We start from the raw sequence: 15,000 nt of genomic DNA, 5'->3' as shown, positions 1-15,000 counted from the left end.
GTACAACAAATTATAAAGGGACACAACCAATCTGTTCTTGAGAACTCGGCACAACCGACACAAGACCAAGCCGAAAGAGCATGCAACTGTAGGAGGAAGGAACAATGCCCCTTGGAAGGAAATTGCCCCTCTAAAGGAATCGTTTACCAAGCTCAGGTGACGTCTGCCAGCAAAACCGAAACCTATGTAGGTCTTACAGCCGCGGAATTTAAAGCTAGGTTCAGAAACCATCAGGTGTCGTTCAACAACGAAATGCGCAAGAACGACACAGAACTTAGCAAACACATCTGGCAGCTTAAAAGAAAAGAACAACGCTTCACCATTAAATGGAAGATCCTGGCCAAGGCGAAACCCTACTCCAATCTGACAAAGCGATGCAACTTATGCACGACGGAGAAGCATTTCATCATCACCAAACCGGAATTGGCAATTAACAACATTAAACAAACGAAACGAACTAATTTCTACATGCCGGCACCGACGAAAGTTCATCCTCAGATATGGTTAACTAACTGGATTTCGTTTTTACAGCGCGCGCATACTGACACTTGAAACGTTTGACATGCTCAACGCACGAGCATAGATTAGAAGCGCTTTCGAATATACAACGATTGAATGTAACGGTTTTTACGATATCTTGCGCGAACAAAATGCTGATGTGTATTTTAGTAGGCTTCAGTGTATATGGAAACTAACTGATGAGTGAGCTAACTTTATGTTAGCCTACGAAACAGATTTGTATTAAACTACATATGTACTCAAGATCTGAGTAGTCTCTAGTAACAATTTGTTATATATACTGTTTCGGTCTTCTGGGCCTCATTAGTGCAGTGCTGATGTCTAGGATGGAGGTTAAGCTTATAAGACCACCCCAAATGTCCCACACATGTGGTACATCTAAGCCATGCCAGAGTGCTCAAACTAGCACCAGTTAGCAACACCATGCTAAAGTTACATGACACTTGAATAAAGATTATCATCATCATCATCATCATCATCATCATCATCATTATAAGCTTTCCAAAGAATTTGTTCAGAGTATCATGGTTAATTCGCTTCTGACAGACTACCTCTCTTGAAGAAGCAATTTTGATAATTAAGAGAGGTTCCAATGAAGGCAAAGTGGTTGTGACCGGAAAAGAGTCCAAAAGAGGAGACGGATAGGGAATGACCGTGTTGACTGCGCCGAATACTTCGATTTTCATACAGAAGTTGTTTTTTTTAGAGAACAGTCAATCAGCAAATCAGTTCTAATTTTCTGTAATTATAAGACACTTAAGGTCGTCTCTTTTAAGACTGATTGAGTACAGTGTATGTGCATTTTTTCTTTAAAATCTTAAATGTTTTTTTCATGTGAAAAGTCAATTTCTGGTACTTCCCATGGAGAAATTTCCCTCTCTTGTACTACTAACCGGGGAATGCGAAAATGTTACAATACCTGTTTATCATTACCTGTCAAGTGGTCGCTAACGGGAGGTTTAAAACAAAAGAAAATGTCAGCTTTAAAAGTGGTCGCGGTCGCTTACAAGAGGTGGTCGCTTTCAAGAGGTTCTAAATATAGTGATTTTACTAGGAAACTTTTGGTATTTTGGAAAAGTGGTCGATTACGAGAGGTGGTCGCAACCGGAGGTTCGACTGTATTTTACTAAGTGTGATGTTACGTACAACACTGAAACCAAATGGCAAATGCTCTGATAACTTTTTCTGGTTGGATATGGGTTTAACAAACTCGGAAAAGGAATCGAACACCTTGGGTGGATCTGTGTTTACTAAATCGGATCTCTGTTGTGAGGCTATTTAATTAAAAAAATTATTTATTTATTTATTTATCTATTTATTTATTTGTACTCAACTCTGCACAGTCTTCAGGTAAAAAAAAACAATTGGAAATTTTACTGATTCTTATTAGTCAAGAATTATTTGAAACGGAAAGCTTGTTGTCCGTTTTTTGCTTTATTATTCAAGGAAATGGTTCTTCAGTAAAGGGTTTGATCCTGAACACTGGTGGAAAATTTATTTAGTTGCGTGTGATTTTTGACACGAAGTGAGTTGCTTGTTTGCAGTATCTCCATAAATACAAAATGGCTCTTTACCTGTAAACATTAATTAAATGGAAACTACAATAATAACGATAACCTTAATTCCTAAAATGCCGAGGGTGACTAAAACTTCGCTAAGTAGTTATTATGTACACTTAATTTACATAGTTGTACAATTATAAAACACTTCTTAGGTGTTTTCTTACACTTCGGCAAAACGTGTTATAGTCAGTCATCTTCCTCATGGCGGCTGGGAGTTTGATAAATACTGCAGCTGCCGTATGCTGAGACGTTCCCTACTCTCGACGAAGAGTGAGCACGGGTTTAGAAGAAACTCTTAAAAAAATTAAATTATATGCATTGACATTTTGCAATAAAAGTGCTAAGTACTGTGGGAACAAGCTGTCGTTTAACACCATTCTTTGGCTAATCGGTAACCAGTTCAGGCTAGCTATGTCCTCTTGTCCGGCAAATCTCCTCAGAACAAAGCCTGCGCATGTATTCTCAAGACGTTGGAGCCGCTTTTGCTGGTATAACGGCAACGGATGAAATTCTGAGGTAGCATAGTCAATCTTCGATATAGCATTAGGCTTTCTACAAGAGTTTTCCTAACATGGAAAGGGACGAGTCTTTTTAGCCTCCGCAGTATTGCCAATGCCATAACAGGAAGTAAGCAGTTAGTTTATATGCGACCTCCAAGGTAAGATGTTGATCAAAATGAATGCCTAATATACACCACATGTAATAGGCAGTGAGCGGTGATCTAAGTTGTGGACGCGCATCATTTTGGCGCGTCGAATCAACATCCATTTGGTTTTCGAGGAGTTCAGAGTCAGAACTTTGAGAATAGTTCACAAGTCTTGCAATTGTGTCGTGAGTGTCAGCGTATCATCAGCGTACTGGAAGCAGGGTAATTGCAACTTTCCTTGTTGGTCAGCAACGTAAAGATTGAATATTACTGGCCCCAAGATTGATCACTAAACAATTTTTACATTCGCGCTTGTTGGATATTACACTCTTTAGCTATTTCTCATATCCAACGCGCGCTACAAATTGTACGAGCCGGTGTGCGTCTTTGAAGAAATTTACTAGTGCGTATTTATTCCAAATTGCACTCAGTCGAAATCATGCGATTACCTATAATAATTGAACTCCACTCAGTCCATTACCATTAAAATAATTAATTGCTTGATTGACTAAACTGACACTGTTATTTTTAAGGCTTCAAGAACTCTTCATTTCCTCTTTCTCCCTGCCCCTTTAAAACGGGAAAAAAGGTACTGAAGCATGTACTGTTGTATCGAGTGTAGGTACCTACAACAGCAGCGAAAGAAGAGCACGCGTTTCTCATATAACGGTGGAATCATGTGCAGTAAATTCTCTACTTTATGCGTTTCCCTTCCGACCCCTGATAAAGTAGATAGGTGCTGCATTTCCTGAAGCTAGTTTACTGGGCCCAAATGAAGTACTTCAAAAACAATATGGAGTTAAATGGCTATGGACGAAGTCCATAAATCCATAGCCGCTTTTATTAAAGTAACAATAATATTCTTTTCCATTTGTCTTAACTGATATTTACAAGAAAAGTTTTCTTGGCCCAGTAAGGTGCAGGCAACCCAAAACGCCGCCCCAAGATAAACAGAGGGAGGGAAGGCGGGGTAAAAATTCAGACCTTTCCACAGCGAGTAACACAAGCGAATGACAATAAACAATTGTTGCTTTGGTCCCACGTGCGCCTCAGCTCTGGAGGGGAGAAGCAATTAGTCAAGTCCCACACTAGCCCCATCAATTGCCCGGATGATGTCACGCAATAACAATCATATTACAATAAGCGAAAGGAAAAAGCATAAAAATCCTATTCGCAAGCAAATATTCCATTTTCGGTCTCAGTTAAAAAGTGTCCCTAATTCTTTTGACCAGGATTGTAGGTTTCCCAAAAATTGTGACTGATCCCAAGACACTTCTTGGAACTATCAATGTACCAGAACCAGGAACGAATTTTCCATACATTTATTGGTATCGACTAGAAAACTGAAAATAATACAAATACATGCTAAACTTAAACACTGTAATAAACGCTTTAGAAACTTACGATCGTAACTCGCTATATACTCGACACGGGAAAGAAAACACGCAAAATCAGAATAGACTACCTCGATCGATATAACTAGAGCTTAATTAACCCGACAAACCACATGAATACAACTAAGCCGACAAAAATAACCAAATCAATACCAAATCGATATGAAGAAATGGTATACAACTATCTTAAGAGAGTGCCATGAAACTAAGATACAGATAAACCAAAGAAAAGGATCACTCACATCAGTCATCAATTCCACTACGCCGATGGCTGGAAAAGAACGAAACCATAAAACAACTTGCACACAGAGCCTTGGATCGACACAAGGCTCTGCGAAATTGTATCTAGGAGAACATGCGCCGTAAGGTTCTTATAGCCAAAAACTGGCTATTGGAACCTTACGGCGCCTGCTCACTGCTCGCGCTAACATGAATGCAGCAATCAGAGACGCTTTCGATTGTTCGTCACAAAAACTAATGAGAAGGGAAGAGCTCTGGGGTCGAGATTGGTGCCGACAACGACTAATAAAAGGGCGTGCGAAATGCTGAAACACAACACCCACTTTAACCGCAAACAAAAAACCCAAAGAAATCAAGTGATGTCACGCCAAAATAGTAACGCAATTTCACTTTTTCGCTGTACTCGCACCGTCACATCATCTGTCAGAACCCACCTTCGTGCCGGACTGAAGACTAAGAGCCGTGAGCAAGCCAGGATAATAACAAATCCCCAACTTTTTTCGCATAACAGAGGAGCTACTATACTGAGTTTCGTAGCTCCAGCTCATCATGAATGAAGGCTACTACAACTTGGTTATCACAATACTATTTCTAACGATCGCTTTGATCTTCACTTCCGTTTGGTATATATTGAATCGCAAGCTGCCAAACTCATCCCGCTGGCTCGCAGCATACGCCTTTCCCAATATAATTGAGACGAAAACTGACGAAAATAGACAGACTACATGGCAAGTAAAAGATACCAATCTTCGAGAGGAAAGTGAACTTCTGCTCAAGCTTTCGAGAGACATTTCTTGGTCGTTAATAGCACTGGCTGCGTTTACATTGATGATTTTCTTTTACCGTTTAATGATCAACGTCAGCAACGATTGCGACCCAGATGAGAAAAGTAAAGATTGTTTTGAGTTCATACCTTGGGATATAACGGGTGGGTTTTCCAATGATCCAATCGATTGCTCAAGCGCCGCAATAGTGAATGGATCGGTGGAAGTCGTGTGTTACGAGATTGTCTTCGATTTCGGCAAAGCGGTGGGTGCAAGCTACGGTGTTTTTACTCATGCGCAGTAAGCGCATGACGTATAAAATGCCCTCCGTTTCTTGTTTTCCGTGTGACATTAGTGCCTGGAAATTTATGCTCGCATACATTTACATGACTTTTAACTTTACGTGGGGCGGGGGGTAGGAGATTATTCAAAACAATTAATAGCTGCTGAAAAATGTATCGTTGAGTCAGAAAAATTAATAGAAAGACTTGAAAAGAAGTATTAGAGTCTTAAAATGTATGTATGCTTGGAATATCAGTGCATTTTGCATGACAAAATAAACAGCGCGTGTTTGAAGAAATCAACCATCCCTCACATGTTTCAAGCCCTTAAGTAGACTTGCCACAATTCCACCTCACGAGAATCCCGGGAGAAAATGTTTTGGCGAGCGAAGCGTGATTTTTCGGACGTGAATCTACACGAGACGAAGGACTTTTTGAAAGTCTAGCCCTTAAGATGTGTCATTTTCTCTTGGATGTGCATGGTCGCGCCCGAATCATCGCATCTTGACTGTTCAAACTTTGTGATTGTAGTCGCGGTCGTACGGCCCGGGTTGTACGGATCGAGCTGTTAGAATATATCTTTTTCGATTGTGGAGCCAAAGGTAAGTTGTTGACATTAAAGACAAAATTATAGTATATATTTTTTTCTAATTTGTTTTACAAATAAACACTTTGGACGAGAGCGGGGATCGACATAAAGGTCATTCAAACTGATCTCCATCAACATGCCGGTCATCTCAGCACCTAGTGATCTTTGAGAACCTTAGAGCAGCTTTGAGCGAAACTGAGCATACCTGAGAAAAACTGATCCGACTTTTAGCAATCTGAACTGTTCGTAGAACTACTGTTATTGTCAGTATGGGCATGCGACGAAGTCAAAATTCTTTCAACAATACAGACTAGTCGTTGATTTGCATTCTGTTTATTTGGTGGCAAAGGAATTTAGAGGATGCTTCAAGGGGAAATTCTGGTTTTCTGTCTTACTTTTGTTTTACTTAGAGACCATTTATTTGCCAGTATTGAAAAGTTTGGTTCACATTTATGAAATGTAACAAATTACCATCTGTGGCTTTACAAAAGATCTATTTGTATCGCTTTTACATTCCTGAGTTAATTCGCCTCGCAAATGACGTACAAACAACCCAGGTCCAGGAATTGTTGATCCAACTAAAACTATTGTCGCACCATACAGTCAATGTAATGTTGAAGTATTTGGTACGGCAAATGCAGGCACACAACGTGTGGCAATGTCTCTGTCGGCGCTTGTTTAAAATTTCAGGCATCCAATAACCTCAGTCTTCAGCTGACTTTGTTCAAATTATAAACATTTGGTATAGTATGTATTCAGCTTTGTCACAATCATGGAAACAGGGACTCCTATTTTTGACAGATTTGCCTGTTATGGTTATAACTTAAGCTACTTTAATTATCACTTGACATACAGTGATAGTTATAGTGGTTTGCTAAATAGTGCACTTCCTATAATTTCAGACTTTCCTTATGTTATATCAATGTTAGCTGCCTTTGATTCTTTGCTCATGGATAATTATCATGCATATATTTTAACACTTGAACTTTACACAGTAGCAATATACTGTCTGCCTAATGGGAGGTGTAAAATTTTTTACTCTCAGGGCAGAGATTTATTCGGTATGGGACCCATTTGCAACATGTATTTCAAATATTGAAATAGATTCATTAATGAATTTGGTACAATAGTTTCAGAATATATGTGCACAAACATCTGTTACTTATGAGATTAAAATGTGTTAACATAATTAAAATGTAAAGCAACAGTGGCAGCATTGTTCATTCATTATATGTTCGAAACCAAAATTTTAGACCCTAGGAGCACTTAAATGATGTTTATCTTTGTTCTTGCAAAGAATGTTCTGCTGTGTCATTTTATTCTATTTGTTTTTCCACCTCAAAAGTGTTGTAACTATTGCACCTCTCAAACAGTTGATAGTATCATTGAGAATGGAAGAGCAATTTATCAGAAATGTTACTCCAGCAAAAAATGTTTTTATTTTTTATTTATATGGAAATTAAAGAAATTAGACATAGGCCGCTGGCCATGTAAAAGCTATTCACAGAGCAAGATGTCAGGGAAATTTATCTTGTAATGTGGTTCCCAGTAAACAACAGCTTAAAACTGCCATTTTGGATAATAAGGAAAGCAGCACAGGCTTTTTGATGTGAATTTCTAGCTACTGCATTAGTTGTGTTTTCCAGTGGTATGCAAAGCATTAAGATGAGTTACCACGTTTTTGTATACAATGGTTCTGAACCAAAAAATGTAACAAAAGTATTTTCCAATGTAGATTCTGTCGTGGTTCTCTTTTGTTCTATTATTCAAAGTAAATTTAATTGTTTTGAAACAAACTATGAGGTTGCATTTCTTAAATGTTTATGTGAATTATCAAATATAGAAAGGAAACAAAAAATAAGAAAGCATAAATCTACTTCAGAAATTGCAGCAAACTGGAAGAAAGAGGAGAGAAATTTACAGCCCAATGGACCCAGAGAAAAAATAAGAACTTCCTTCTAATTGTTTTGAAAAGTACAGGTCTATGGACCCATCGAAAAAAACAGACTCTTTCAAATAAAGATGAAAAGTATAGGTCAATGAACTCACAGGATAAAGAGCAACTTCTCTCAAATAGATTCTTGTAACACCTATATCCTTTTTTGTGGTGTACAATAAAGTTATTATTATTATTATTATTATTATTATTATTATTATTATTATTATTATTAATAAACTGTCAACAAAAGTACAAATAACCTGGCAGCGCATGAGTATAGGCTACTTAGAGCCTCTTGTTAAAATATCAATTGGTGGGTTGCAGCTCTTGGCGACTTTAATACTGATGAAAAAGGATACTAAATTGATTGTCAAGTTAAAAATTTTCACGGTGGTCGTCTGCATTGGTTGCTACGTGGCGATTATGGTTTTTCGATATACCCGATTGCGTGTCCATCTCGTGTCCAACATATTAGTTACCGTATTACAAGCGTCCATAATTATTGTCGCTGTATTACTATTTGTATTTAGTGTCCCTTGGAAAGATTTGATCGAAGAAATAAATGAACGAGAACTTGACGATGTGGAAAATCTGGCGCGAGATCCGGAAAACAGGAACATTGTTGATTAAAGTGCGGACTCTGTCTGAAACGCTATGCGAGAAGCATCACCGTTGTGAAAGATACTTTTAAGTGCACTACAACAAAAATATTTCAACACACGTATGCAAATTTGTTAAGCTCGAAAATTACACAACATGACAAAATTTCACGAAACATGGAAATCTCACAAAAATCTTTTCCAGCGAAAAATTCATTGAAACAAACAACATATTTGCTATTAGAGACAAAAAAACCCTTCCTATTTCAATCGCGTGCGTGCAAAGGAGACACACTCGGTGTCACAAAGGTTAAACGCCGTACTTCACATAAGCCGAACTCAATTCAACTAATTTACATGAATTAAGTTAATGTGAAGTACGGCGTTTGACCCAATTAAGTACGACTGGTTTTATTTGGATCGGCTGAGGCGTTCTTCACGGCCACTCCAGGTAGGAATAACGGCTGAAGATCGCCTTTGGGTCAAACGCCGATCTTCACATGAGCCGAACCAAATGCACAATCATGTTAATGAGGTCAAAAGCCGCTGACTAAACAAGACCGGTTTTGCTATTTATTTTCGTGGTCAGTTAAAGTTCGGCTGAATTAAGTTCGACGTTTGACTCAACAGGCGAACTTAACTAGTTTGGGTCGACCGAAAGTGTAATTAGGTTCGACTCATGTGAAGTACGGCGTTTAACCCGGGCCTTAGATGCGACTTCAGTAAACACTGTGAGACAGACAACAGAGATCACAGGTCCACTTAAGGTGTTCGATTCCTTCTCTGTCTTTGTTGAACCCATAAGTTACCTGAGAAATTTCCATTTGGTTTCAGTGTTGTACATAACACCACCTAGGGTTAAAGTCAGAGTTTTTAAATGCTTAGCTTTCTTGTTGAGTCATTTTTCGTTGACTTTAATGATCTTGGCAGTCCGAACTTCGAACAGACGATGTCATAGCAATAATTTGCAAGGTTCTGAAGAATTATTCGAAGAGTGTGTTTCGTCATTTCTCATTGAGCATAGAATGGCCGAAAAACCTGACCTGTGGTTGATCGTGGGTGTTTTAAACATGTTTTCTGACATGGCCCAGTTCTCCGAGCAAATTTAAGAGTCAAGAGCCGTCGACGTTAAGTGCGTCCCGTATTTATATTAGTCGCACTTACGGCCAGACGTTTAATGCGTCTGGACGTCTAATCTGGACGTCTTAGACGTCCTCTAGTATAAATACCGCTCCACTTCGAGAAATACGAAAACATTTTTACTCGCGTTTTGTTTTCCGTGACTCTAGCATTGCTAAAAGCTTATTTTTGTGTTTACATTTTGAGGCCATCAAGACCTAAAAGTGCATTATTACCACCAGCCTATCCCTAATGTTGAACAAACTGATACCATGTCGCCGTGAGTCTGACGTCAGACTCTGAATTGGCCTCGCTTTCAAAACGAGACCGAAAGAAATCACAAGCGACCCAAGTATAAGCACAGGTAACCCAGGCTCACTGTGTGTGTCACGTAGGTATTCAAATATAGAGAACATATCAGGCGAAGTTTAGGTCTGAAAATTTGCTAGAAAATGGTAATAAAAATCGATAAAACTTACCATGTGGTGAGCTGTTGTTGTCTTTAATACGTACACGAAGTTTCGGGGAAAATGGTCCCCGTTCACCTTCCTTCATAATATAGTGACAAGGTAGGAGACGGAAGCCAGCGTCGCGACTCCGATCGACCCAAAACAAGCACGATTTTTTCCGCGAAAATCAAATCCAGTCGCTAAATAAACACGCCAGGTTCGTGGAATAGGAATTTCTCTAAACCATGAATCCACTGAAGCATCTCCAGGTAGCAACGCGGAGCCACCAGACTCCGTAAAACTTGTAAGTTAACCTGCTAAAATGGCGGCCAGAAAGCGTGGTACTCACGAAGTGCCCAATTCAAAATGGCACTGACCTCTGGACGCCTGGTGACGAGTATAATAAGTTTTGGAGGGAGGGGAGTCCCAAACAAAACTCACTGAGCAATTTGGGACTCCCCTCCCTCGAGGGAGACTTATTATACTCGTCACCAGGCGTCCAGAGTTCAGTGCCATTTTGAATTGGGCACTTCGTGAGTACCACGCTTTCTGGCCGCCATTTTAGCAGGTTAACTTACAAGTTTTACGGAGTCTGGTGGCTCCGCAATGCTACCTGGAGATGCTTCAGTGGATTCATGGTTTAGAGAAATTCCTATTCCACGAACCTGGCGTGTTTATTTAGCGACTGGATTTGATTTTCGCGGAAAAAATCGTGCTTGTTTTGGGTCGATCGGAGTCCCGACGCTGGCTTCCGTCTCCTACCTTGTCGCTATATTATGAAGGAAGGTGAACGGGGACCATTTTCCCCGAAACTTCGTGTACGTATTAAAGACAACAACAGCTCACCGCATGATAAGTTTTATCGATTTTTATTACCATTTTCTAGCAAATTTTCAGACCTAAACTTCGCCTCATATGTTCTCTATATTTTAATACCTACGTGACACACAGTGAGCCTGGGTTACCTGTGGTATAAGCACAGACAACATACATCGAAACATTAATTAAAGTCGTCGTATCAAAAGTTACTTATGTCTAAAATGCTGGCGAGTTTGCTTAAGTCCCTCGAGCTTGCTTCGCTTGGGAAAACAAGATTTTAACAATCTATTTACACGTTAAGCCGAATTGTGCACGCATTTCATTGGTTCTAAGTAGATCTTGAAAGACTGGTTTGAGCCTCCGTCCCTTCCCGCGACTTTAAGTGCCTCAATCCAAACCAACACAGGCTTCGATTCTTTTGAAAACAAAACAGAAGCAATTGCGAAATTAGTATAGTTGATGACATGATTTAGAGTCTGGTAGAAATAAGCACGAGTACATTTCTCAGACTAGCAAAATTGCACGAGCCCGCAGGGCTAACAAACAGTATACATATAAAAGGGAGGTATAAAGATAGAAAAGCAAAACAAATAAAAAAGTGCCAGCAAGCCCTTCAATTGTTATGAAACTCATTCAACTGATTGTTTGAAACAGATCTCTGTCGATCAAAAAGTCATTCAACCGTGCATATCTAATTTCCACTCGTGTTACAAATTTGCACCGTTGTTAAGCTCCGTGCAAATAGATGCAATAATGCAAGCACGTGTAGTGTGTATTATGGGAATGATACGACCCATCAGAAATTGTAAAGTTACAAAATTCGGCAACCATCTTGTTTTCAAAAGGCAATCTTATCCTCAGAGCCCACGTGTCTTTTGGTCAGCGCCAAGACACGAAGCTCTGGAATAATCTATTTCCGGAACTCCAAGATTTTAGAAGTTACGGTTTCACCAATCTCGTACCCAGAGTCCTCGGGCTTCTTGCCCAGCGGGTGAGCGCCCGGAGAGACTCTGGGATAATCGACTTGAACTATATATTTGATTGGCCGCTTGCGTAACAATGGCAGTCCGACAGGAAGTCGATAAGTAATTCGGAAGCCCCAGAATTTGGAGGGAGATTCAAAATCTAAAACTAGTTTCAGTGCTGTTTGATTTTTTCTACCTCAGAAATATATAAATCACAAAAATAATAAAACGACGAGGTTTGAATTATGTCTTATACCGCACGGGAATTTTCCCACGCTGCTAAAAAGTGATTACTGTTGCTGTTGCAAAAGTACCGTGGGAAAACATTACATCAGTCTCTTTGAGGAGAAATCCGTGGAATAAGGTCTTGTCGAAGCCATTCAGAATTACGGAAACATCAAATTGTAGAAGAAGAGGAAATTTGTGTCGTTTCCACAAAAAATTTGTCGATCGTGTCGCTTGCACGATGACATTCTCATTGCATTCTGAACGATGGAATGTACGCTGAAACACTAAAAATACACTCACCGAAAGCGTCAGAGGTTTCGATTCGTTTCATCTTCACTTGCTCTTACAGCAAGCCAATGATCATTTCTCCAGTTTCTTTGTGTGTAAGGCTAAAATTCTTGTTTCTCGAACACTTTCAACCCGCCATTTTTACTGTTTACGGTTTTCTCTTTTCTGCTTCCGTTTAAACTCAAGGCATGCGTAATAAGACCGGAACCCACGTTTTCTGGGAAAATGGAGTCGATTATCCCAGAGTCTCTCCGGGCGCCCGCCCGCTGGCCAAAAAGCCCGAGGACTCTGGGTACGAGATTGCGGTTTCACCGAAAAGTGAAATGGGACGATCATTAGAACTCAACGGTTTACAACAGCAGCGACAAATCTTCGTGTTTGCAAGTTTAGTTGGAGATTTCTGCGACATATTCGTAAATTAAAAGCTATTTTACACTCAGTAGTTTACGCACGAGCAGTTTGATAAACAATAAGCTTATCAACACAGTTCTGAAAAGTAATTATTCCAGAGCTCCGTGTCTTGGCGCTGACCAAAAGACACGTGGGCTCTGGGGACGAGATTGTTCAAAAGGTTAATGCGTTGATATCTCCATGGAGACCATATGTCATGCGAGCGTGTCACCCCAACAATTTTGGAAGATCTGTGCAAACGGATTCAACATTGTTGCGCTAAGCTTCGGCGATGACGAAAAAAAGCAAATGTGTGAACGCAACATGTAACACCCTACAATGTTGGCAGTTGTTGGTCAACAATGTTACGTCCGTTCGCACGCGCCCAACAATTTGATCGACAGTCGTCACTACAAACGTCACAGAAAGATAAGAATGACAGAATTCCATTCACCCTCACTTTCCATCCTCACAATCACGCAGTCAAAAGCATCATTCTTAGTAATTTTAAATTACTCCAGAATGATCCCGAGACTGGTAGAATCTTTTCGCAGCCTCCACTTATTTCATTCAAACGCGACAAAAACGTAGGCAACTTTTTAGTTAGAAGCGCGCTCAAAACCAACGAGCAACCCGGCACTTTCAAATGCGCGCGCTCACGATGCAAAACTTGTCTTTTCATTGTTAACACTAGCAAGATATCGGGACCTAAGCGATCTGTTAAGATCACCGATCGTTTCACATGTACCTCCGCAAATGTCATTTATTGCATAACCTGTACGTTATGCAATAAATTATACATTGGCGAGACAGGTAGACGACTAGGTGACCGATTCCGCGAACACCTTCGCGATGTTGAGAAGAATGACAAGGATGCATCTAAGCCAGTCGCTCGCCATTTTAATCTGCCTAACCACTCCAAAAAACACATGGCTATCTGCGGCCTTTCCCTACATCTAGGTACGACGGAAAGCCGCAAGAATCTGGAACAAAAATTCATCTTTCAAATCGGCACCCTTAATCCTCACGGTATTAACGAACGCTTTTCATTTAACTAATATATTCCTACTTTTCACGTTGCCATGTTACCACCAATAGCGTAGCTCCTACTCTACTATAAAAACTACACGTAACCCATAATCCCTCGATTCGCTCTGACGAAGGGCTAACGCTCGAAACGTCAGCTTTTAGAATCTCTGTACGGTGGTCAATTTACATTATCAACTCCGTTGATAAACCAAATTTTTGTATACTACTTCCCCACCGACGCAGCACCACAGTTTCTTTAGAAACTACCCCTTCATTCATTTGTATTCAACCGCTGCGACCACTAACCTTGTGTTCTATTATTTTTTAATCCACAGATTTCTAACAGGAGACCTAAGACGACGATGCCAAGCTTGAAGAAACTCACCAAGGAGCTACGCCAGGAAATCGTAAGTTATCTTTTTCCTTTTCCTACACTTAGCAGTAACTTAGCTTTCCGCTTAGCCACTCTCATTTTCGCCAAAACTAGGTTTTGTAGTCACATCAACTTCATCGGCCGTTGCCTCAATTCTAAAGTCATTCCTAAAGGTTTTCGCTCGAACTTTCATGCGTCTACATTCTCTCACTCAAATCAGTATCTTCACCAAATTCGATGTGCGCAAAATTCTTTTTCACGCAATATTATGAGGATCACAATTAGAGCTATGTGCCAAAAACGAATCGCACTTGACAAACAAATTCTTCATTGCCGCTCCGAACTTTCCAAAATCTGTCCAGCAATTTTAGTTCAATCGATTCGCGCTAAAATCCGACAACTTAATTCTGGACTGTTTGACCATTTACACCAAACCAAGACTCTTAAACTTCAACAATTAATAGGTCCGCAAATTACCGACGACACTACATTGCATAGCCATAATACCGTAATTACAATTCCAGAAAATCTTCCGCTTACTGACTCAGAGAAATCTGTTCTCAGTAAGGGCCTAAATTTTGTCCCTATTACCAAACGCACTAACGAATTTTCTATTAAGCAAGATGTTGAAAAATTCCTTCGCCGCGTTCAGTTAAAAGCCTTTTTTCACGACAAAGAGGATGATTCGGACACTTTTAATAAAGATATTTTTGAAACACTTCTAGTTCGCAAATCCAAATGGACTCCCCCAGAGGGTCAATTTGCCTCTTTAGATTTTTCCACCAAAAAATGCCGTCACGACATTCA

Source organism: Montipora foliosa, chromosome 11 (assembly GCF_036669935.1).
Source record: "Montipora foliosa isolate CH-2021 chromosome 11, ASM3666993v2, whole genome shotgun sequence".
Classification (NCBI taxonomy): Eukaryota; Metazoa; Cnidaria; class Anthozoa; order Scleractinia; family Acroporidae; genus Montipora; species Montipora foliosa.
The sequence above is the reverse complement of the archived record's forward strand: the minus strand, read 5'-3'. Positions refer to the sequence as shown.